Genomic DNA, 26,556 nt, shown 5'->3' with positions numbered 1-26,556 from the left:
CCAGCAGGAAACACTTTTTATGGTCAAAGGAGGAAAGAGTGATAGAACCGGGCTAAAGCAAAGAAAGTGTCCGACAAATAGTAACTTGTGAGGCGGCCAGAGAGTCTGTCATCTCTCGGTCCTATCCTCCAGGCAATGTATTTCAATTCATCCATAGAAAAGGGGTGAAAGTGAAAAAAAGTATCCGAAAATAGTGCCTCATGAGGCGGGTAGAGTCCCCGGCCAACTGCCCTTACATTCCTCCAGAGACCAGTTCAAAAACTTAAAGTTTAGTAAGAACCATGCTGGGAGGTCTCCGGGCAACAAATGTATCCGAGCCACAGTGCACATGGAGCGGATGAATTCCTCCATGAAGTTACACAGCCGTTTTTTTTCTGAGTCCTCTCAAAAACCGGGTTTCCGATTTCGTGCAGACAGTTGTCTGAAAGTGATGAATTCATTTTTTTGATGGAGTAGGGGAGGCTTGGATTCCCCTCTCCATTGCAAGTTGCAACGGGGGAGTGGAAAAGAGTCCGGGGCTTCGGCCCAAAGCGCCGAAGGGTTGAGCTTTTTCGAGCCCCTGCTCCGTTGGCACTTTTTTTTTTAAAACTTCCTTTTTTATTATTTTAAGATATAATTGACCCTTTTCTTTTCTTTTTTCTACGGGTGGGGGCGCATGGCAGGCCGCCTATGAGCTCCCAAATTCGGCCTGCAACCTCCAGGATTTGTGGGATAAGCTCCATAAACTGACAAAGTCACCCAGAAATGTCACTTTTATAGCCAAAACATATATAATACAAATACATTTAAATAGTAAAAGGTACAATTGTGCTCCGAATTACCCGGAATTTGATTTATATAGCCCCATGATGGTGAATACAAATCATTTTCATTTTGATCTCCAGACTATGTGCATTGTGTTGGGGAACCATATTAATGATAAAATGAATCATTTAAATGAAAAAAATAATGATTAAAAATCATTTTTAGGCGGACAACTGTGGAGAGGAGCCTGAAAATGACTCTCCAGCACACCGGAGAAGCAGGCTGCGAGACCCACAGAGCGCACCCAGAGTACAGGCTGCTTCATCTCACTTTATGACCCAGGAAAGTAGCTTGAATCATGGGTACATGAGTGTTAAAAGTGCATTAAACTGTTATAATTCAACACCCGCTGATATGGACAGAAATCTGTCCATTTCGTCCACATTTGACTCACGAAATGTACAAGAAGGTAAAAACAGCAGAGTCCCTGCTGTTAGGGTCTCAGACTCACAGGCACACATGCAGAGATCCAGGGTGATGCACATGGCTTTTCTATCCAGCAACAAGTCTCTGAAACCTGGGGAAAAGTGGTGTGAATAGAGGCAGAGCGCAGCCAGAAAGGAGCAGGCTGCGAGACCCACAGAGCGCACCCAGAGGACAGGCTGCTTCATCTCACTTTATTACCGAGGAAAGGAGCTCGAATCCTGGGTACATGAGTGTTAAAAGTGCATTAAACTGTTTCAATTCAACAGCCGGCGCTTCACAGCACTTTACAAGCCAGGAAAAGTGATTGAATCCTGGGTATAGATGTTTTAAATAGTGTGATACCTCCAGGGTGCATCACCACATTTTACAAGCCAGGAAAAGTGATTGAATCCTGGGTAAACATTGTTTAATTGTTTAAGTGTTTTTAAATGTGTGGAACAGTGTTTTCGGGGGTTTGCCGAGCAAAACGATAGCTGAGGATTCTGGGTAGTGTAGTGTCTTCGGCCATCCTAAACTCTGAACAAATATTTGTTTCTCCGAATCGAAGGGAGAAAATACAAAATAATTGTACACAATTTAAACCAATCAATGTTGTTTAATTAACAAAGATAATCTGGTGTTTTTGAGTTGATGAGTAGTGCAGATATCACTGTCAAATCAATCGACAGTAAGGAGAATACTTACTTCCGGGTGTAAAATCCTCCGTTATCCAATGGGAATGGACGCTCACATTGCCTTTAAGGGCAGCCGACATGGACCGATGCGATGCTTCCCTGAGCGTCAAATACCGCCGCAGATGGGAATACATTGCAATCAGTTGAAAGCTCTTTGCGTCCGTTTATCAAGCTGAAGGAGACTCGGCGCTTCACAACTGAACGCCTCGGGGACCCGGACTAAGCGTCACTCGTGGACGTTCAGGGAGTGAGACTGTGTTGCATTCACACATGAGAGAGTGTTTGTGTTTGTGTCTGCAGAGATCTGCTTCTCAGTGTGAGAGGACAGTAGAGACCTCCACATGTTGGGAGGATCTCTGCTGCTTCCTACTGGTGAGAAATAAAAGTGTTTGAAACTAAAGACAGCTGAACAAGAACTCCTTTAAAAGAGTTTACTTTCACCTGAGAACGTTTTTTATTTCAAACACAAAACTCCAAACACAGCAAAACATATTTCACTTAAAAGGTGTTTCATGGAAATACATCTGCAGTCTGGTAAGGCTGTTAGGTAACTTCATTTGGTAAAATACAACACAATCAAATATACCAAAGAAAATGCAATATTCCATTAAATGATATAACTAAACAACGGTTAATTAAACCAAGCAAGAATTAATTTTAAAAAAAACATTTTGCCCATGCTCTAATTATTAAGAATACAGTAAATCTCCAACATGTCTGAACCTTTTTCACAACCCACCTCTAGAGGGACTCACATGTTTTCATAAAGCTGCTGCTGTACTCTCACTTTGCTGCATTTAAGCCAAAGAAAGCAAAAACAAGGTTAATATAAATCTGATTAAACTCTGCTAGCTGTGCCCTTAAACTCTACATCTTTGATCCAAGCGATCATGCTATTGATTTAAACATTACATCGGTTTCTTTCTTTGTTTGTTGACGGTGGCGTAGAGGAGGCTGGGATCAGTGGAGGCAGCAGAGGAAGAGGAGGGAGCTCCCACAGTGCTGTAGGTCACTGCATCATCTTCATCATCATCATAAAGGCTGTAACATATGAGGAGGTGATGTTTGACAGCAGTGGACTCTGAGGGGAGTTGATGTTGTTGATCAGTCACACAGAGGGAGAAGGCTCTCCATCGTTTTCATAGTCCACCTCATCTTCATCTTCATCAATCTGCTCCTGTCAACATGGAACAAAGTCATGGTAAAAACACAGATCAGAGCTGGACAGTAAGTACATTTACTCTTTAAGGTTTTGTATTTAAGAGAGAGAGTATTTACTTGAATAATTCCACTCGTCACGATCTGTCCGTGTTTTCCTGTTTTATTTTTATTTTCCACAATATATTTCTGGGTGGGGCTTTCGGCAACAGACAGTTCTACATTGGTTTGAATCCTACTTAAAGGACAGGTAACTACACATCTCAGTGGACAAATATGACATGTGGGGTTCCTCAGGGCTCTGTCTTCGGGCCTCTTCTCTTTAACATCTACAGGCTACCACTGGTTGCATTTCATTTAATTATAAGCATTATAAAGAGCTGTTGATTCAACTACATTTAATATACTATGAATGTGTCATACTCACTTAACGGGAAGAAACTCAGCTAACTGACGATATGAACCATTTACCGAAAAAAAGCACAAGTCTCACAGGAAGCGTCTAAATTAGCCCTGAGAAAATGCTTCCGCACTCAGCACAGAACTCTAGGTATAAATACTTATTTACTACGGATCTGCACAAACAAGATATTAGCTAGCAAGCTGAGATTCCACAGATTCTAGAGGTATTAGTATCATCACTGAGTATCATCAGAACTTGCAGCATGGGAAGCAAACACAGACATCACAACACGTAGCTTTATGGAGCAAAAACGGGAGAAATGTCTTACCTATTGCTCTTTCTGATCAAAAGCTGTGTTCAATGGCATTACAACGAGAAAAACGCGGTTGAAGGTTAATCCATAGGTTAATCCAATGTGTCTGTGTCACTTTGAAATGATTTCTGATAATCCATCATTCAATTTGTATGGCAAAAACTGAGTTTTCATATTAGCTGCTATGATAGCTGAGTGTATGACAGGTTCCTGTTTTGGGTATTCTGGCTACGCATCACCAGGGTGAGATTTTCACGGCGGTGATGATGGCCATGGCCGTCGTAGCCCCTCAGAACAGTGGTTTCTGAACTGCATTATGCTGCATTCACAACGGACGCGATGCGAATATTCGCATTGCTCTAACGCAGTGGGAGCCAACACGGTGCCCGCGGGCACTCAGTCGCCCGCAGGGGCAACGTGAGTCGCCCGCAGGGGCAACGTGAGTCGCCCGCAGGGGCAACGTGAGTCGCCCGCAGGGGCAACGTGAGTTGCCCGCCGGGCATGTTCTAAAAATAGCTCGCCAAGCAAATCCAAAACAAAAAAGGAAATGTAATTAAAATAATCTACTCTATGCATAAACGAAACCTAAATCATAGCGAACTCTATCTACTTACTACAACTCAATATATATCTAACACCCCTCCTCCCCCACCCCCACAATGAATATCGACCAATCACGTTCTTGCTTGATTTGCGGGACCAGCGTTGCAGTCGGGAAGAAAAGCAATGTGGCACCTCCCCGCTGATTTTCCTTCTGGCAGAATCTACACAACACATCAGCCCCATTGAACAGCCTATCATGCCAGCCGATACAACACATGAGGAGCAGAGTTTTACTCTGTGTGTGTTGTAACTTGCATATATTTATTCCACTTGACGCACACACACGCATGGCGTAATCTCCACTGGGGACAGGGGGGACATGTCCCGCACTTTTCCCGTTTGTGTCCTCCCACTTTACAAATATGTTTATTCTTATTTTTTAACGCAACCCGTCATCGCCAAGGAGGAGCACACAGCCTCTGTGAGCGAGCGAGAGAGCTAGAGAGAGAGAGAGCGAGCGAGAGAGCTAGAGAGAGAGAGAGCTAGGGAGAGCACACTTTTATCTATTTAATATAGATAAAGTAAGAAGTCATTCCAGTGTGTACTATAGGACAGTACAAAAAAACAGTTTAAAAGGGGAGTGATTAGTAAAATATGCATAAATAAAAAGAAAGAATGCTAATTAGGTAACATAAGATAAGAATAAACCAGTTTAAATGATTTGTTATTGGTTGTGATAATATTCTAAAGATGATTGGAGTATTGAAAAGTATACAGCTCCCTTTCATATGAGTGTTGAGAGCTGTATCCATAAATTCATTTTGTACTCAAAGTGCAGCAGATTGGTGCATTTCACTTCAACATTTAAAAAAATATATTTTAGAGGAGGTGAGGACCCCCCTAGAAGATATGAGATCCCCCCTGGAGGATGTGAGGCCCCCCCTAGAGGATGTGAGGTCCACCCCCAAATAAAGCAGGTTAAAATTATTAAATTGCATACATTTTCTTTTAGTAAACACTGAAAACGGGTCCCACAGACCCAAACAGCACACAAAGTTAAAGGTTAGCATATAATATATACATATAAAATATATACACTGCAAAAAACAAAAAAAAGAGGAGTAAAAGTAGCCCCCGACTTGCTTTATTTTTTGAAAGTAGCCCTCATCCTAAAAAAGGTTGGTGACCCCTGCTCTAACGGCTGGAGTTTCACCGTGGGCGGGGCTTATATCCATGTAAATACTGTGGTGGAAACCAACAACGACCAAATGTACCTATTTTACCGTGATTTCATTGTAATACATGTTTCAAAAATGATGCCGAAGTAACTAATGACGGTTAGTAAAAACCATGCTTTAATACTTTGACAAGTGTGCACACACAGACACACACACACACACACACACACACACACACACACACACACACACACAACACACACACACACACACACACACACACACACACACACACACACACACACGCACAGACTTTTGCATTTCAAAGTATTGCTTGTTCAAACAACCCTAGAAGGCTGTTTCTTCTGCTCTGAAATTGAATATATTTGTTACATATTAATAGAATTTTTGATTTTTTGATTTGATTTCGGATTTGTGAATGTAGATGGAAAATAATTAAAAGTAAAGTATTTCATTTTATATACGGTAATACTATCATTATTTACTTTTATAAATAAAGAGAGTGGGCCTGTTATACTGAGTGATATATATTTTATATTCTACAGTAGAGAATGACTACCATAGCCGTGGGAACATGTTTCAAATGGGGGGTGCTGTGGGGATGACACCAGGGCTGGTTCTGACCAATGTGCTGCCCTATAGGCAAGATTTTAGCTGGTAATGAAAACAAAAGACCAATACACTACAAAAAGAGAAACATATTGACATGGTGGACAGCTTATATAACAAGGCTTCACATTTATTTAGTATTATAACATGTTTTAATTGGGGGGGTGGACTTCACATCCAGGGGGTCCGGGGGTATCCCCCAGGAAGATTTTTTTAGCATTTTAAAGTAAAATGCTTCAATTTGGTGCACTTTGAGCGCCCAATTAGAGACTGATCTAGGGGGTACAACTCTAAACACCCATATGAAAAAGATCGGTTTGCATTTTATTAATCAAATAAGTATGTGAACATTTCCAATAATCTACCATAGCCAATAACAAATACATGTAACTTGTTTTATTTGTTTTGTTCACTCATATCTTATTTTACCAGTTAACATTTATTTATTTATGTATATTTTTAAATCTCTCCAGTTTTAAACGATATTTTTGGTTTAGTGTCCTATAGTATACATTGGAATGATTTCAAACCTGTTTTTATTTATCCTAATAATTATAAAGGTGTGCCTTGGAAATATTTGTTTACATAAACTGTGATCAAAACGTTTGAGACTCACTGAGATAACTTAGACTAAAGTGAACTATCTAAACCCTCAGAGTCCTTTACCTCACTGAGCCTCTCAGTCTGACAGGACAGAACTCTCCGTCCACATTATTGTAGAAACAGCTTCTTATATCCGTTAGCGCAGCAGAAGCTAACAACAATCCCCGCCGGTACCGGTGCACCCCCTCTCTCTATCTCTCTCACTTTGGCTGCGGGCGCCTGCATCCTCCACTTTCATCACTTACAGCGCCCATCGTACAGGGCAAATGGAAAATGTAACCGGGGTGAAAAGGGTGTTATCTTTACTTAATTATGAATGTTGTTACATCAAGGCTGAAAATTCGTTTTTTTTCTATTGTGGAAGTGCAGATCCCCTGTCCTCCACCAGGGGGTGCTGCAGCACCCTCAGCACCCCTACTTCCCACGGGCCTGATGACTACTGTAGTTTAGTAGATATCTACAAACAAAGAGTCGATATTTTTCTAAAACCATTTAGTGCTTCACATAATAAAATACACAACGGCTGTAGCCTGAGTATATGCTTTAGGAGCTGTAGGTGCGTGTGGTACAGTGTGTAGGTGTGTGTGATACAGTGTGTAGGTGTGTGTGTTGTACAGTGGATAGATGCGGCGGACAGACGGCTCTCAGTTGGTTTGTTGTCCTATGCTTACTTTTAATACTTGTAAATAAAACTTTTGGCCCGTAATTTCAATTCCCCATTGTAGCGACCAGAGAGAGGGGGGGGGGATATATCCAGTCTCTGATAGTCTTACGTTATTATGAGAGGGCTCTGTTTGATTCTGAAATTGTATATATTTATATAAATATATATATGTGTGTGTGTGTGTGTGTGTGTGTGTGTGTGTGTGTGTGTGTGTGTGTGTGTGTGTGTGTGTGTGTGTGTGTGTGTGTGTGTGTGTGTGTGTGTGTGTGTGTTTGTGTGTGTGTGTGTGTGTGTGTGTGTCCGGATCTGTAGCCTGTTATTGTCTCATTATACCGCACTGTGAATGAATCAAAGTAAATATATAAGTGGTCATGAACACATCTGTCCATCAGACAGAGGGCTGCTGTGCCTCCTGTCATCATTAATGGACGTCTCTTTAAAATGACCGCTCAGAGGAGAGGAGTTCTCATTTCTCTAACCGCCTGCTGCTTCCCCTCCTCTCTCCTCGGCTCCCCTCCTCGGCTCCTCCGCTCGCATCTCCTGTGGGCGGGACTAAGTCTCGAGGATAGGAGTCGAGGATAGGAGTAGAGGAGGCGAGTTAGAGAAATGAGAAAGGGCCCAGGTTCTGGCCTGTCTTGCAGTAGGCGGGATCCTGGAAGGTCGCCAAAGGACCTGTGAAGGTTCCCACACGGGCAACGTTTTGAGAGCCGTGTTGTGTACTTGGTCTTGGTGCTAATAAACGCCTGTGTTCAACCCAAACCCTGCTCTTTCCGTCCCTCTTTGAACCCTGTGTGAGCGGAGAGGCTCACAGTGATCATCATGATGAAATCCAAAAACACACTTCTCATTCACCTGTTGACTCAACTCAAACCTGAAAATGATTCTTATCTTGCATCGTCTTCTGCCTGTCATATGTCCACTGCTAATAGGAAAATATATATTTACATCATCTGATCCAATGTTTATACTCACAATGTTGTCCTCCAACTGTGTTTTGTTCTCTGAAAAGAAATCAAAGAGACAAACATGTAGACTTCGACCGGTTTAAAATCCAGGTAACTTTTATTTATTCACTTTTTCTTCATGTGTAATTGCCCTCACCTTTAGCTCTTGTCCACATGTTGACTGTAACCACGGTGATGATGAGAGCTGCTAAACCCACAGACACCAAGATGAGCCTCAAAAGACCTGGAAGAGAGAAGTTAGAAGAGTTACATATACTCAGAGGTTTTTATCTCTTTGTCTTTAAACTCTGAATCAACAACATGTCTTTTCTAACTGTCTCTGTTCTGTTCAGTCTCTACCTGGATTTGCTGGTTTGTTGTCTTGTCCTGTTTGAAAAACCATATAGTGTACAGTTTTAATAACAAAACATAATGGTCATCATAACAGAATGATGGGATGTTAAGACCTCAGAGAAACACATTGTAATTATTCACATCAGGATGAATGATTTTAAACAGCTCATCATGTTATCCCCTGAGGACAGAAGAGAAACAGCTGTTCCCTTCTGTTACCATCAAACACTTCACACGTAAATAAAGTTCACCTTACCTGGTTTTATGTTGTTTTGAACTGGTGTTGTTGTTGTTGTTGTTGTTGTTGTTGTTGTTGTTGTTGTTGTTGTTGTTGTTGGTTTGGTCGTTGCTGGTTTTGTTTTCATACCTGAGCAGATGAACACAATTGAACAAACTATTTATTCTGATAATTCAATAAAATAACAAAACTGTAAGTCATTTTCATCAACAGTAAAAAGTGACTTAAAACAGATCATCATGTTCTCACCTGAGGACTGAGGGCTGAAGGTCTGCACGTTGGCACCATGTCTTACTTCACATTTAAACAACTTAGACCTTGTTGTGTAACTAAAATGAGAAGTCAGAAATGTCACAGAGGCAGAGCAGGGAGACTGTGATGTCTCTATCTCTCTGTGATCTTTATCCACATCTTGACCCTGAAGCAGCCACTTCACTGAGAGTCTACAGTCTCCATATCTCCTCACAGAGCAGCTTAACGTCACCTCATCATTGCTCTGATGTTCAGTCACTGAAGATGGAGATATTGTGAGAGAAAGACAACAAGAGTAACATTAACTTCAGCACTGTAATCGTTATTATTTTAATGTTTTAGCATATTGTTTAAACAAGACAGTTTGAAAACATGATGATGTAAATACTCACTGGTAACAACAGACAGATAAACAAGAGAGTGTGGACTTTGTTGTTCTCCTGATCTGAACTGTCTGCAGAGGTAACCTCCAGCATCCTCCTCTGTGACCTTCTTTATAACCAGAGAACATTTCTCTGTAACTCTCAGTCTGTCTGATTTAGCTTTGGCTTCTTTATGAATCTGTCCGTCTTCAAACAGCGTCACTAAGCTTCCTGAATCCCTGAAGATCCAGGTAGTTCTCTCACACTCATCCTGATCATCTATCACATTGTCAAAAGGCAAAGTGACTTCATCTCCAGCTCTGACAATGGGGTAGTAATGTTTCCCATCTGCAGCTGTTGGGGAAAAGCAGAAATAAATATAGACGTCATAAATGCTGACAGAATAATGATGTATTATATAAAAAGGTAAAGAGTTAGAGTTCTGGTTGATCTGTTTAATGAATCTTTTAACGACACATTCAAACCAGAGTTAATTACAGATCCACATCACTAACTGAAGTGTTCATAGTGAGTGTGACGATCACTTTAAAGAATATTGCTATGTGGGTTTTAGTGAGCAAGAGTTCACTAAAGTCACCACGTTACAAACACAACTCATCATTCTCAGTTAAAGGAACAGTACGTAGTAAAGTACCGTTAGTGATATTAAAGCTGTTTTATTTCATGTAATTGGTAAATGGTGAATGGACTGTATTTATAAAGCTCTTTATCCAGTCTCTCACCCCCTCAAAGAGCTTTACATACAACAAGTCACCCATTCACACCCAGTTCAGAGCAATGTGCCCCTTGCTCAATGAAGGGGTTAGAGACATTTCCCTTTCTTCATTATGGTTTGAATGTTTGTCTTATTACTAAAAGGCTTTAGAGGAAACTCTTAACTATTTATTTGTGTGAGTCACACTACGCTTTAAAAGATGTTAGTTTAAGCCTCACTTATTTGCTGTCGGATATGACGTGCATGTCTTTATGTCTGTATGTCTATATATATCATGGCGTTGGTTCACAGCTGAGGGTGTGATTAGACAGGAAGCAGTAGAGTCTTTTGACCGTGTTCTTTTTGTTCTTTTTTTATACGGAGGACTTTTAGTTACTTTGAAGCGAGGAAGTTTGTCTTCATGTTTGTATGTCACCTTGATCAAAGAATAAACCTGATGTGATTCAACGCTACAATGATCTCTGCAAAGTTAGTTATGAAGCAAAGAGAGGCGCGTCATAACCCACACCCCGATAGAGGAAAGTGGATATTAAATGTAGAAACGGATTCAAACTCCACGACAGAAGGTATCATTCACACACCGTTCCCCATTGGGAGAGACTTGGGGTTCAGCATCTTGCCCAAGGATACATCGATTTCAATTGAGAGACGCCCTCACTAGCTTTCATTAACAGTCGTAAACAGTGTGTGTTCTCTGCATCCTCACCTGGGAAGTGGAGCAGCAGCATCAGGAATGAAGACATCATGATCCTTCTGAATTCAGACATCGTGCTTCTCTCTCGGTCTCTGGCTCTCGACTGTCGGAGTCTCTCCCCGGCTGCTTCTTTATTTCTCTTCTGAGAACCGGACGAGAAGTGTTTCCGTGAGAATGTGGTTAACAGCAGCAGCAGAGCTCTGGAGGTTCCTCTGATGCAGGTAGGTGCTTAAAGCAATACCGTGCAGAGAATGTACATATAGCATTATATATTCTGTAGTTGTTTCTGTATTATTACTATTATGAATTATTCGTTTCCATAAATACTTTCAGTATGTTTTTTTAATATCATTTTTATTAGAAAACAGACTTTCTAATGGTGTTTGAATGCACACACAGTGGTCTGAGGCCTGGTGGTTTTTCTATGAATTGTACCTCTGAGAACCAAGAGGTGTTGTTGTGGCTGTGGTGGCAGCAGCAGCAGCAGAGCTCTGCAGGTCTAAACCACTGATGTTGACCAGATACAAAACAGAAACATGAGTAATGGAAACAGTAACTATTGTCTAAATGAACTCTAATGAAGTTTAATTAATAACTTTTTATCACATTTACCCGCATGTTGTTCTGCAAAAAAGAGTTATTGTCATGCTCTGCACACTAAACTTATGAATATTTGGTCCCATTAAGATGTACAAAAAGAGCTCATGCATCCAACATGAATATTTCTTATGAAGCAGAGCGACAACTCAACCACACCTCTGATTAACTGCTGAGCTACTGTGACCCGGTCAACACATGCAGCCTCATTCACTCATTCATCTCTTATTTCATGACCCACCTCCCTTTTCCTTCCATTCGTCCATTCCTCTTCCTACCTCATCCTTACCCACATCCAGGGCAGGAATTTCACGAGGGCCACGAGGGCCATGGCCCACTTTGGCCTTGTGCCCTTAAAAATGATATCTGCCATAAGGCCACAGTGGCCTTGATGCCCTCTCTGACTAAGTTTTGTGGTTTAGCAGTCCGCCTCTTTTCTGACACGGCTTCAACACCAGCATATTTTGAAGGAGGAAAAAAAAATCAGCGGTGCGCTTGATTTGAGCCTGGAATGCACCGCTCGAACGGTCTATGATGACAGTTGACATCAGTCTAGGACCTATCTCCGCCCACCCCCTCACGCGTCCGTGTGCGTAGGACGGTCTAGGACCTAGCTAGCTGATTCTCCGCTCAAGAAAAGGCTGAGGTGAGGTATGGTTTTGTGATGATCCTGTTTGCCGTTAAGTTTTTCATTTGTCCAGCTTTAAGTGTAATTTTATGGATAACATTACTATTTCTTGCTCGTATGGTAATGCATAATTATAATATTTTGAAGTGTTTTTGTTACTACTTGGATAAGTTATGTTGCAGTTGTGTTCTTTTTTTATTATTATCTAGTGCTAGGCAGTTAGCGCTGTGTTGTTAGCTGTCAAAGACCTCTGTGCAGACTTATTTGACCACCGGCGATCGCAGACGGAAGTTCAAAGTTTGCTGCTCGTTTATATCGCCCAATTTTCAAAACGGTAATGAAGAGAATGCAGGGTGATTGGCGTTTAAGCCTGCACACTTCAACAATTGAAGATCTACTCCTCATCAAATCCCAGGGTTGTGCTCCTGCTGAATATCAAAGTGATGAAGCTGTGGCAAGATGGTGTGCAGCTGGCATCAACAAAAGGAGACCCAATATTCATCCCTATGGTCAAAGGAACCCCAAAAGTCCAAATCTCCCTGACTCGTCATCATCTCCATCTTCAAGTGACTCAAAATAAGGACGCACCTTGACGTAGGCCCACTACCACAGTCTCACAGTGAGCCAAACATGTCTGTGCTATAAGAATCCTTTGTAGTTTTAATAAAGAATTTGTTTAATTTCAATTTGGTGTCCATTGAATGCTTAATAAATATATATAAAAGTATTGTAAATGCATATACAATCGGAGTCACTTCATATCGTATGTTAAATCATTGTTTTAATTTATGGCCTTGGTGCCCTGGCTTTTGGCCTTTGTGCCCTTAAAAAAGTTGACAACTCAAAAGGCCAAGTGGCCTTGCCCCTAAAATGACGAAATTCCAGGCCTGCCCACATCCCTAAATCCCTTCACCACGACCTACTTACATCCCTTTAACCCTCATTATCTCTTTATCCGTCTTCCTACATCTCTTCCTAACCCTAACCCTATTTACAGGCAATGGTCGTCCACTCTCGGGAGACGACCGACAGTGGTGTGCTTAGCCAAAGTGACAGACCTAATTTTACCCAGGGAAAAGTGGTGAAAATGAGAAAATGTATCCGAAAATAGTGCCTCATAATGCGGGCATGTGGACAGTAGCCAGAGACTCACAGGCACACACACATGCAGAGATCCAGGGGGCGGAGCACATGGCTTTTTTTACCCAGAAATAAGTCTCTGAGAGGCGGGGAGACTCAGAGGACAGGCTGCGTCACCTCACTTTGTAACCCAGGAAAGGAGCAGGAATCCTGGCTGCGTGAGTGGTAAAAGCGCATTAAGCTGTTTTAATGCGACAGCCGCTGATGCGCACGGAAGTCGGTCCGTTTCGTTAACGTTCGGATAGCCAAATGGACGGAAATCCGTCCGTTTCGTTAACATTTGAATGGCCAAATGGACAAGCCTGATTAAAGCATATGCAGGACCCCAGTGAGCTCCAGACTATGTGCATTGTGTTAAGGAACCATATTAATGATAGCATCAATCATTTACATGCAAAAATAACGATTACAAATCATTTTTAGGGGGAAAACGGTGGATCTGTCCATTTCGTTAACAATCTGATAGCCAAATGGACGGAAATCCGTCCGTTTCATTAACATTTGAATAGCCAAATGGACAAGCAGGTAAAAACGGCAGAGTCGCTGCTCTCAGGGCCCCAGGCTCACAGGCACACACACATGCAGAGGTCCAGGAGCAGGAATCCTGGGTACGTGAGTGTTAAAAGTGCATTAAACTGTTTTAATCCGACAGCCGCAGGTGCTGACGGAAAGCAGGCGGAACAAATTGATTATTTTACCCAGGAATAAATGTTTGCAAGGCGGGGAAAGTGTTCCTGCAGCCCCTCCATAACGGTAATAATGATTAGAAATGATTTCCAGGGCAGAAAGCGGTTTTTAAATGTGGAAAAAACTATTTTAAACTGTTTAAAAAGCACAAAGTGATTTGAGTGCAGTTCTCATGTTTCCCCACAGGAGGGCGCATCATCCCAGGGAGCACAGTGCATTAACAGTAAAAAATACAACAAAAACAGGGCAAATCAATGGATTTAAAGTGCAGGGAAGCTCTGCACCACACACAGGTACATTCCTAAATCCCCACCATGGTGACCACGGTGATTTAAACTAGTTTCTGCGGGGAAAAGAGTGCTAAAAATATGATTAAAGCCTGCTAACAGTGTGGTAAAAGTCTGATTGTTTCAGAGACCCATAGTAATGCAGGGTCGGGCCGGGTCAGTACTTGGATGGGAGACCGCCTGGGAATACCCGGTGCTGTAAGCTTTATTTAAATACAGGTACATCCATGGTGATAAGATAAGATTTATACCCTAAAATAGCATGCTAAGCGTGGGTGTATTAGTTTCAAAGCATGCACACTCTGCTCATGTCAGACTTCCATGAAATAGACCGGGAAAAGCACCTCTCTGTGGCTGCTCACAGACCCCCGAAGTAGCTCCAGCTCGGCTTCCTAATAGGGGCAAACAGGTTTTTTCACACCTCTTTTTTTTTTTACCTGATTTTGCGGTGCTTCCGCACAGTGGCATCCATATTCTGCCATACTCACGGCACCACCCCTGTGGAGGATATTCTCATGCTCCTGGTAACCCTTTAAATGGTCTGATACCTCAAGGGCTCATCACCGCACTTTACAAGCCAGAAGTAATGTTTAAATGGTCGGGGAAAGTGTTTTTAAACGTCTGGAAGAGAGTTGTAGCCTGTCATTTTGCACGATATAATTTAACATGTAACCTCTCCTGGAAATGCATTGCAGGAGAGGTTACATGTTAAATTATATCGTGCAGGCTATAACCCAGGAATAAGTGTTTGAAAGGCGGAGAAAAGTTGTTTAAAATAGTCTGATACCTCCAGGGCGCATCAACGCATTTTACAAGCCAGGGAAGGTGTCTGAATCATGGGTAAACATTGTTTAAATAGTCTGATACCTGGCACTGTATTTGCCCCTGGGAACCTTCAAGGTTATACTAATGTTTTATTATTTGTTTAATTATCACACGATTTTTACAAAAACAGTATACAAAATATACATAATAAACATAATAAACATAATAAAAACATGATTAGCGGGCGCCTGGGGGCCATATTGGCCGTCTAACTTGTATGGTGCACCGGGGAAAAAAGGTTGAGTCCACTGCCCCTGTCCCCTCATCAGGAGTATCAACCGGCCCTGAAGAAGAGGTATCGCTGCTCTCCACCCTGAGCCCTCTTCGGAGGTAGCTGACGATGGTAGACCTCCTTCTGATGATGCTGCTGCAGCTGCTGCCGCCCTGAACATGGAGCGGATCTTCAATCCCTCCTTTATTCCAGGCGTATTCGCGTAGAACCGGTCTGCAGTGCTTACGTCGTGACACATAAACCTAGCGAGAATCGACCTGCTTTCTGGATCTTGGTGATGCTTGATATTGTCAGCAAGGGCAGTGCGCAGGATTGTGAAGGTGACGGCTGTTTCTAGCCCAGCATCAGCCCAAGCCCTCTTCAAGTGAGCGTTCAGGTTCTTGGAAGCGTGCTTCCTCGTTGTGAAAAGAAATAATTCATTCTGAGGACCCGACAAGCCCTCTTTTACCCCCATCCACCGCATGACCCAGCTAAACTCCTTTACTGTAAGCACCAGCTGTGCTTCGCCAAATGTCTTGGCAGTCTTGTGATCCTGCACGTGGATGATGTAGCCCTCAGCAGTGCCCCTTCTCTCCGCCTCAAAGACCTCCGTGTTGGTCATGTTTGCGTACACACCCGGACGGTGGCCATACAGGAGGCTCCAATGGAGGGTTAGATAGCCATATAGCAGGTACTGGGTGATTGAGGTCGGATTGCTAGCAATCAGGTCAAGGATATCAGGGATGCGCTTCTCAGCGGCCGCCATGGCCGCTGAGAAGCTCCGCCTGGCTTGGCAGACGATCCAGCTTGTTCCTCTTCACCTTAAACTGGTGGACAGTGACAGACTTTTTCAAGTCGTTCACGTTGGCTGTCACCTCTCTGATAATGTGGGTCATATCAGACTGGGTGAGCCTGCACCCCCGGAGCTTTGACTCAGACAAGTACCTCAGGAAATGGTTCACAGTCTTCAGGAACAACAGCGATGTTGTGACTGCCCGGCCCGACTTTGAAATATACTCGCTCCAGCCACGGACCCTCTTTGTGTCTTTTAGAAACAGCCAGTCTAACAGCCGGTCAACACCATGGGTCATGAATACTAGGAAGATCTTTATCCGGCTGACATTGGACATACAATTCTCTTTCCGTTTTACTGTCGGTGCGACACCCTCACAATGACCTCTGTATATCTGAATGTACGTCTCCATGCTTTTAGGCAACGTGATTTCACGCATGGTATTCCCCCGTCCCTTCCCAGTGGACCAGTGATTTGGGGGAGAGGGCCAGTCCTTAGCCAGATTAGCTTTCAGCTTATTGGAGACAGACGCACGGGTCTTCTGGCATACAGGGGTCTCACTACCGGAGGCTTCTGCTGACCGCATGACAGTCTTCACCGGGGTCTCACTACCGGAGGCTTCTGGGGAGGGTCTTCACCTCATCAATAAGGGCATCCTTCTGAGCCCTCAATGGAACCTCCAGGATTTGTGGAATAAGCTCCATAAACAAAGTCATCCAAAAATGTCCCTTTTATAGCCCAAAGATATATAATACAAATACATTAAAATAGTCAAAGGTACAATTGTGCTCCGCATTACCCGGAATTTGATTTATATAGCCCCAAATAAATGATTAAAAATCATTTTCGTGGGGAAAATTGTTAAAACGCCTGATTAAAGCATGTGCATTGTGTTAGGGGGCCATGTGAATGATAACATCCATCATTTGAACGCAAAGGCCACGATTAAAAATCATTTTTAGGGGGAAAACGGTGGGTCCGTCAGTTTCGTTATCAAACTGATGGACAAGCCTGATTAAAGCATAATGCAGGACCCCAGTGAGCTCCAGACTATGTGCATTGTGTTAAGGGACCATGTGAGTGATAGCACCCATCATTTAAACGCAAAGGCCACGATTAAAAATCACTTTTAGGGGGGAAACGGTGGCTCTGTCCGTTTTGTTAACAAAGTGATAGGCAAATGGACAAGCGGGTAAAAACGGCCGAGTCGCTGCTCCAGGCTATGTGCATTGTGTTAGGGGGCCATGTGAATGATAACATCCATCATTTGAACGCAAAGGCCACGATTAAAAATCATTTTTAGGGGGAAAACGGTGGGTCCGTCCGTTTCGTTAACAAACTCATGGACAAGCCTGATTAAAGCATAATGCAGAACCCCAGTGAGCTCCAGACTGTGTGCATTGTGTTAAGGAACCCTATGAATGGTGTACATGAGTGTATACATGTTTTAAATAGTAGGATACCTCCAGGGCGCATCACCACATTTTACAAGCCAGGGAAGGTGCATGGATCCTGGGTAAACATTGATTAAGTGTTTTTAAATGTATGAAACAGTGTTTTGTCACTTTCAAAACTCTCCTGTCATTGACCGGAGAAATTGGGTCGATGTTGCATTCAATCTGGCCATTAATATTCCAGTGAGACGAAGTACGTACATTGACCGGAGTGATCCCATGTTAATTTTGTCCAAAAACCGGAGCATTTCCTAGCCCTACTTAGAGGCAATGGACGTCCACTCTCGGGAGACGTCCGACAGTGGTGCGGTTACCCAAAGTGACAGACCTAATTCCCCTTGCATTCCTCCAGAGTCAAAATGTGTCAGAGTCATTTTTTGGAGAACCAGTGAAAAGGGGTGAAAATTAGAAAATGTATCCCAAAATAGTGCCTCACAACGCGGGTAGAGTCCCCTGTCAACTCCCCTTGCATTCCTCCAGAGTCACATTTGGAGTGAGAACCAGGAGAAAGGTCTGAAAATGAACAAAAAGTATCCGAAAATAGTGCATCCTAGATGTTGCAGAGTGAGTGAGGCTTATGAGGTTGACTCTGGCCAATCACCACATGTGGTGATTCTGTCACCACATGTGTTGATGCATCTTATGATGGCCAATTGGCCAATTTGGCTGCTCCAAGATCCCCAAAAGACAGACTAACACCTCCAGCATGTGTCCCTAACATGGGCACTCATTTCACATCTCCAGGAGAGAGAACGGGAAAAGCCCTTCTCTTTGGCGGCTCACAGACCCCCAAAGGACGGACTAAACACCTTCAGCATGTCTCCCTCACATCGGCACACCAGTCCCCGGGCACCCCGGACTTAAGCACTCCCCCACGGACTAAACCCAGATGATCACACCCTCCAGAACCTCATGCCCATGGTAACCCTAAAAGGGGGATGGATTTTGCGGTGCTTTACCGTCCGCCCATCGGCATCCATATTCTGCCTTCTTCACGGCACCACCACCCCCTTCCTGTGGAGGATGTTCTCATGCCCCTGGTAACACTTAAAGGTGGTGGATTTTGTGGTGTCAAAATCCAGGTCATGGAGCAACTGCAGGGCCACACTATGCTTCAGCCTTGCCATGACCTGATGTGCCTCATCTCAGGAGAACTCAGGGTGGTCATGAGTTAAGTGATGGTCTAGTCTCTTCCCAGCATACAAGCACCCTGTGATGGGGCAGGGTTTGGTCCAAACATTTATTCTGCCACTGGCCATTTTAAGAAAGATGCCTCTTTCCTCCAGGTTCCGCACTGCATGTTTGTGCTTAAGGTGCTTGTTCAAAGCCAGATAGCAGAGTTTGCACACCGGGCATTCGGACAACATCCTTACTAAAACAGACACAATGAATTGTATTTAAATTGTTTTCTATTTCTCCGTTTATATGCGTTAGCGTAATCGGTGATTGCAACCATGGGTCCGATGCTTCAATGCATGGTACACGGACCAAGGGAGGACTTGGGTTACCACCGGGTTAAATGGTCCCACCCCCGCACCAACGTGGGGCTGGTGATGGCAACATTGGGGCCGATGCATCAATTCATGGTGCCCCGACCATGAGAGGGTTTGGGGTGCCCCGACCATGAGAGGGTTTGGGGTGCCCGGGAACCAGGCAGTACCCCAGCAGGAAACACGTTTTATGGTCAAAGGAGGAAAGAGTGATAGAACTGGGGTAAAGCAAAGAAAGTGTCCGACAATAGTGACTTGTGAGGCGGCCAGAGAGTCTGTCATCTCTCGGTCCTATCCTTCAGGCAATGTATTTCAATTCATCCATAGAAAAGGGGTGAAAATGAAAAAAAGTATCCGAAAATAGTGCCTCATAATGCGGGTAGAGTCCCCGGCCAACTCCTCTTACATTCCTCCAGAGACCAGTTCAAAAACTTAAAGTTTGGTAAGAACCATGCTGGGGGGTCTCCAGGCAACAAATGTATCCGAGCCAGAGTGCACATGGAGCGGATACATTCCTCCATGAAATCAGACACCCGGTTTTTTTCTGAGTCCTCTCAAAAACCGGGTTTCCGATTTCGTGCAGACAGTAGTCTGAAATTGATTAATGCATTTTTTTGACGGAGGAGGGGAGGCTTGGATTCCCCTCTCCATTGTAAGTCGCAACGGGGGAGTGGAAAAGTTTCCGGGCTTAGGCCCGAAGCGCCGAAGGGTTGAGCTTTGTTGACTTAGTCGTTTTTTCGAGAATTTTTTTAAAACTTCATTTTTTATTATTTTAAGATATAATTGACCGTTTTCTTAAATGTTTTCTTCTTTCCACGTGTGGGGGCACATGACAGGCCGCCTATGAGCTCCCAAATTCGGCCTGGAACCTCCAGGATTTGTGGGATAAGCTCCAAGAACTGACAAAGTCACCCAGAAATGTCACTTTTATAGCCAAAACATATATAATACAAATACATTTAAATAGTAAAAGGTACAATTGTGCTCCGAATTACCCGGAATTTGATTTATATAGCACCATGATGGTGAATACAAATAATTTTAATTTTGATCTCCAGACTATGTGCATTGTGTTGGGGAACCATATTAATGATAAAATGAGTCATTTAAATGAAAAAATTAATGATTAAAAATCATTTTTAGGCGGACAACTGTGGAGAGGAGCCTGAAAATAACTCTCCAGCAGACCGGAGAAGCAGGCTGCGAGACCCACAGAGCGCACCCAGAGGACAGGCTGCTTCATCTCACTTTATTACCCAGGAAAGGAGCTTGAATCATGGGTACATGAGTGTTAAAAGTGCATTAAACTGTTTCAATTCAACAGCCGGCGCTTCACAGCACTTTACAAGCCAGGAAAAGTGATTGAATCCTGGGTATACATGTTTTAAATAGTCTGATACCTCCAGGGTGCATCACCACATTTTACAAGCCAGGGAAGGTGCCTGAATCCTGGGTAAACATTGTTTAATTGTTTAAGTGTTTTTAAATGTGTGGAACAGTGTTTTCGGGGGTTTGCCGAGCAAAGCGGAACGATAGCTGAGGATTCTGGGTAGTGTAGTGTCTTCGGCCATCCTAAACTCTGAAAAAATATTTGTTTCTCCGAATCGAAGGGGGAAAATACAAAAGCTTTATACACAATTTAAACCATTCAATGTTGTTTAATTAACAAAGATAATCTGGTGTTTTTGAGTTGATGAGTAGTGCAGATATCACTGTAAAATCAATCGACAGTAAGGAGAATACTTACTTCCGGGTGTAAAATTCTCCGTTATCCAATGGGAATGGACGCTCACATTGCCTTTAAGGGCAGCCGACATGGACCGATGCGGTGCTTCCCTGAGCGTCAAATACCGCCGCCGATGGGAATACATTGCAATCAGTTGAAAGCTCTTTGCGTCCGTTTATGAAGCTGAAGGAGACTCGGCGCGTCACAACTGCACGCCACGGGGACCCTGACCAAGCGTCACTCCTGGACGTTCAGGGAGTGAGACTGTGTTGCATTCACACATGAGTGAGTGTTTGTGTTTGTGTCTGCAGAGATCTGCTTCTCAGTGTGAGAGGACAGTAGAGACCTCCACATGTTGGGCGGATCTCTGCTGCCTCCTACTGGTGAGAAATAAAAGTGAACAGCTGAACAAGAACACCTTGGGCGGATCTCTGCTGCCTCCTACTGGTGAGAAATAAAAGTGAACAGCTGAACAAGAACACCTTTAAAAGAGTTTATTTTCACCTGAGAACGTTTTTTATTTCAAACGCAAAACTCCAAACAAAGCTAAACATATTTCACTGAAAAGGTGTTACATGGAAATACATCTGCAGTCTGGTAAGGCTATTAGGTAACTTCATTTGGTAAAATACAACACAATCAAATATACGAAAGAAAATGCAATATTCCATTAAATGATATAACTAAACAACGGTTAATTAAACCAAGCAAGAATTAATTTAAAAAAAAACATTTTGCCCATGCTCTAATTATTAAGAATACAGTAAATCTCCAACATGTCTGAACCTTTTTCACAACCCACCTCTAGAGGGACTCACATGTTTTCATAAAGCTGCTGCTGTACTCTCACTTTGCTGCATTTAAGCCAAAGAAAGCAAAAACAAGGTTAATATAAATCTGATTAAACTCTGCTAGCTGTGCCCTTAAACTCTAAATCTTTGATCCAAGCGATCATGCTATTGATTTAAACATTACATCGGTTTCTTTCTTGGTTTGTTGACGGTGGCGTAGAGGAGGCTGGGATCAGTGGAGGCAGCAGAGGAAGAGGAGGGAGCTCTCACAGTGCTGTAGGTCACTGCATCATCTTCATCATCATCATGAAGGCTGTAACATATGAGGAGGTGATGTTTGACAGCAGTGGACTCTGAGGGGAGTTGATGTTGTTGATCAGTCACACAGAGGCAGAAGGCTCTCCATCGTTTTCATAGTCCACCTCATCTTCATCTTCATCTTCATCAATCTGCTCCTGTCAACATGGAACAAAGACATGGTGAAAACACAGATCAGAGCTGGACAGTAAGTACATTTACTCTTTAAGGTTTTGTATTTAAGAGAGAGAGTATTTACTTGAATAATTCCACTCGTCACGATCTGTCTGTGTTTTCCTGTTCTATTTTTATTTTCCACAATATATTTCTGGTTGGGGCTTTCGGCAACAGTTCTAAATTGGTTTGAATCCTACTTAAAGGACAGGTAACTACACATCTCAGTGGACAAATATGACATGTGGGGTTCCTCAGGGCTCTGTCTTGGGGCCTCTTCTCTTTAACATCTACATGCTACTACTGGCTGCATTTAATTTAATTATAAGCATTATAAAGAGGTGTTGATTTAACTACATTTAATATACTATGAATGTGTCATACTCACTTAACGGGAAGAAACTCAGCTAACTGACGATATGAACCATTTACCGAAACAAAGCACAAGTCTCACAGGAAGCGTCTAAATTAGCCCTGAGAAAATGCTTCCGCACTTAGCACAGAACTCTAGGTATAAATACTTATTGACTACGGATCTGCACAAACAAGATATTAGCTAGCAAGCTGAGATTCCACAGATTCTAGAGGTATTAGTATCATCACTGAGTATCATCAGAACTTGCAGCATGGGAAGCAAACACAGACATCACAACACGTAGCTTTATGGAGCAAAAACGGGAGAAATGTCTTACCTATTGCTGTTTCTGATCAAAAGCTGTGTTCAATGGCATTACAACGAGAAAAACGCGGTTGAAGGTTAATCCATAGGTTAATCCAATGTGTCTGTGTCACTTTGAAATTATTTCTGATAATCCATCATTCAATTTTTATGGCAAAAACGGAGTTTTCATATTAGCTGCTATGATAGCTGAGTGTATGACAGCTTCCTGTTTTGGGTATTCTGGCTACGCATCACCAGGGTGAGATTTTCACGGCGGTGATGATGGCCATGGCCGTCGTAGCCCCTCAGAACAGTGGTTTCTGAACTGCATTATGCTGCATTCACAACGGACGCGATGCGAATATTCCCATTGCTCTAACGGCTGGAGTTTCACCGTGGGCGGGGCTTATATCCATGTAAATACTGTGGTGGAAACCAACTACGACAAAATGTACCTATTTTACCGTGATTTAATTGTAATACATGTTTCAAAATGATGCCAAAGTAACTAATGACGGTTAGTAAAAACCATGCTTTAATGCTTTGACAAGTGTGCACACACAGACACACACACACACACACACGCACAGACTTTTGCATTTCAAAGTATTGCTTGTTCATACAACCCTAGAAGGCTGTTTCTTCTGCTCTGAAATGGAATATATTTGTTACATATTAATAGAATTTTAGATTTTTGATTTGATTTTGGATTTGTGAATGTAGATGGAAAACATACCAAACACTAATAATTCAAAGTAAAGTATTTCATTTTATATACGGTAATACTGTCATTATTTACTATTATAAAGAGAGTGGGCCTGTTATACTGAGTGATATATATTTTATATTCTACAGTAGAGAATGACTACTGTAGTTTAGTAGATATCGACAAACAAAGAGTCGATATTTTTCTAAAACCATTTAGTGCTTCACATAATAAAATACACAACGGCTGTAGCCTGAGTATATGCTTTAGGAGCTGTAGGTGCGTGTGGTACAGTGTGTAGGTGTGTGTGATACAGTGTAGGTGTGTGTGTGGAACAGTGGATAGATGCGGCGGACGGACGGGTCTCAGTTGGTTTGTTGTCCTATGCTTACTTGTAATACTTGTAAATAAAACTTTTGGCCCGTAATTTCAATTCCCCATTGTAGCGACCAGAGAGAGGGGGGGGGATATATCCAGTCTCTGATAGTCTTACGTTATTATGAGAGTGCTCTGTTTGATTCTGAAATTGTATATATTTATATAAATATATATATGTGTGTGTGTAAGTGTGTGTGTGTGTGTGTGTGTGTGTGTGTGTGTGTGTGTGTGTGTGTGTGTGTGTGTGTGTGTGTGTGTGTGTGTGTGTGTGTGTGTGTGTGTGTGTGTGTGTGTGTGTGTGTGTGTGTGTGTGTGTGTGTGTGTGTGTGTGTGTGTGTGTGTGTGTGTGTGTGTGTCCGGATCTGTAGCCTGTTATCGTCTCATTATACCGCACTGTCAATTAATTAAAAGTAAATATATAAGTGGTCATGAACACATCTGTCCATCAGACAGAGGGCTGCTGTGCCTCCTGTCATCATTAATGGACGTCTCTTTAAAATGACCGCTCAGAGGAGAGGAGTTCTCATTTCTCTACCCGCCTGCTGCTTCCCCTCCTCTCTCCTCGGCTCCCCTCCTCGGCTCCTCGGCTCGCATCTCCTGTGGGCGGGACTAAGTCTCGAGGGTAGGAGTCGAGGATAGGAGTAGAGGAGGCGAGTTAGAGAAATGAGAAAGGGCCCCGGTTCTGGCCTGTCTTGCAGTAGGCGGGATCCTGGAAGGTCGCCAAAGGACCTGTGAAGGTTCCCACACGGGCAACGTTTTGAGAGCCGTGTTGTGTACTTGGTCTTGGTGCTAATAAACGCCTGTGTTCAACCCAAACCCTGCTCTTTCCGTCCCTCTTTGAACCCTGTGTGAGCGGAGAGGCTCACAGTGATCATCATGATGAAATCCAAAAACACACTTCTCATTCACCTGTTGACTCAACTCAAGCCTGAAAATGATTCTTATCTTGCATCGTCTTCTGCCTGTCATATGTCCACTGCTAATAGGAAAATATATATTTACATCATCTCATCCAATGTTTATACTCACAATGTTGTCCTCCAACTGTGTTTTGTTCTCTGAAAATAAATCAAAGAGACAAACATGTAGACTTCGACCGGTTTCAAATCAAGGTAACTTTTATTTATTCACTTTTTCTTCATGTGTAATTGCCCTCACCTTTAGCTCTTGTCCACATGTTGACTGTAACCACGGTGATGATGAGAGCTGCTAAACCCACAGACACCAAGATGAGCCTCAAAAGACCTGGAAGAGAGAAGTTAGAAGAGTTACATATACTCAGAGGTTTTTATCTCTTTATCTTTAAACTCTGAATCAACAACATGTATTTTCTAACTGTCTCTGTTCTGTTCAGTCTCTACCTGGATTTGCTGGTTTGTTGTCTTGTCCTGTTTGAAAAACCATAGTGTACAGTTTTAATAACAAAACATAATGGTCATCATAACAGAATGATGGGATGTTAAGACCTCAGAGAAACACATTGTAATTATTCACATCAGGATGAATGATTTTAAACAGCTCAGCATGTTATCCCCTGAGGACAGAAGAGAAACAGCTGTTCCCTTCTGTTACCATCAAACACTTCACACGTAAATAAAGTTCACCTTACCTGGTTTGATGTTGTTTTTAACTGGTGTTGTTGTTGTTGTTGTTGTTGTTGTTGTTGTTGTTGTTGGTTTGGTCGTTGCTGGTTTTGTTTTCATACCTGAGCAGATGAACACAATTGAACAAACTATTTATTCTGAAACTTCAATAAAATAACAAAACTGTAAGTCATTTTCATCAACAGTAAAAAGTGACTTTAAACAGATCATCATGTTCTCACCTGAGGACTGAGGGCTGAAGGTCTGCACGTTGGCACCATGTCTTACTTCACATTTAAACAACTTAGACCATGATGTGTAACTAAAAAGAGAAGTCTGAAATGTCACAGAGGCAGAGCAGGAAGACTGTGATGTGTTTATCTCTCTGTGATCTTTATCCACATCTTGACCCTGATACAGCCACTTCACTGAGAGTCCACAAGCTACATATCTCCTCACAGAGCAGCTTAACGTCACCTCATCATTGTCCTGATGTTCAGTCACTGAAGATGGAGATATTGTGAGAGAAAGACTACAAGAGTAACATTAACTTCATCACTGTAATCCTTATTATTTTTAATGTTTTAACATATTGTTTTAACAAGACAGTTTGAAAACATTATGATGTAAATACTCACTGGTAACAACAGACAGATGAACAGGAGAGTCTGAACCTTGATATTCTCCTGATCTGAACTGTCTGCAGATGTAACGACCAGCATCCTCCTCTGTGACCTTCTTTATAACCAGAGAACATTTCTCTGTAACTCTCAGTCTGTCTGATTTAGCTTTGGCTTCTTTGTGAATCTGTCCGTCTTCAAACAGCCTCACTAAGCTTCTTGAATCCCTGAAGATCCAGGTAGTACTCTCACACTCATCCTGATCATCTATCACATTGTCAAAAGGCAAAGGGACTTCATCTCCAGGTCTGACGGTGAAGGAGTATTCTTTCCCATCTGCAGCTGTTGGGGAAAAAAGCAGAAATAAATATAGACGTCATAAATGCTGACAGAATAATGATGTATTATATAAAAAGGTAAAGAGTTAGAGTTCTGGTTGATCTGTTTAATGAATCTTTTAACGACACATTCAAACCAGAGTTAATTACAGATCCACATCACTAACTGAAGTGTTCATAGTGAGTGTGACGAT

Source organism: Notothenia rossii, assembly GCF_949606895.1.
Source record: "Notothenia rossii genome assembly, chromosome: 8".
NCBI lineage: Eukaryota > Metazoa > Chordata > Actinopteri > Perciformes > Nototheniidae > Notothenia > Notothenia rossii.
The sequence above is the reverse complement of the archived record's forward strand: the minus strand, read 5'-3'. Positions refer to the sequence as shown.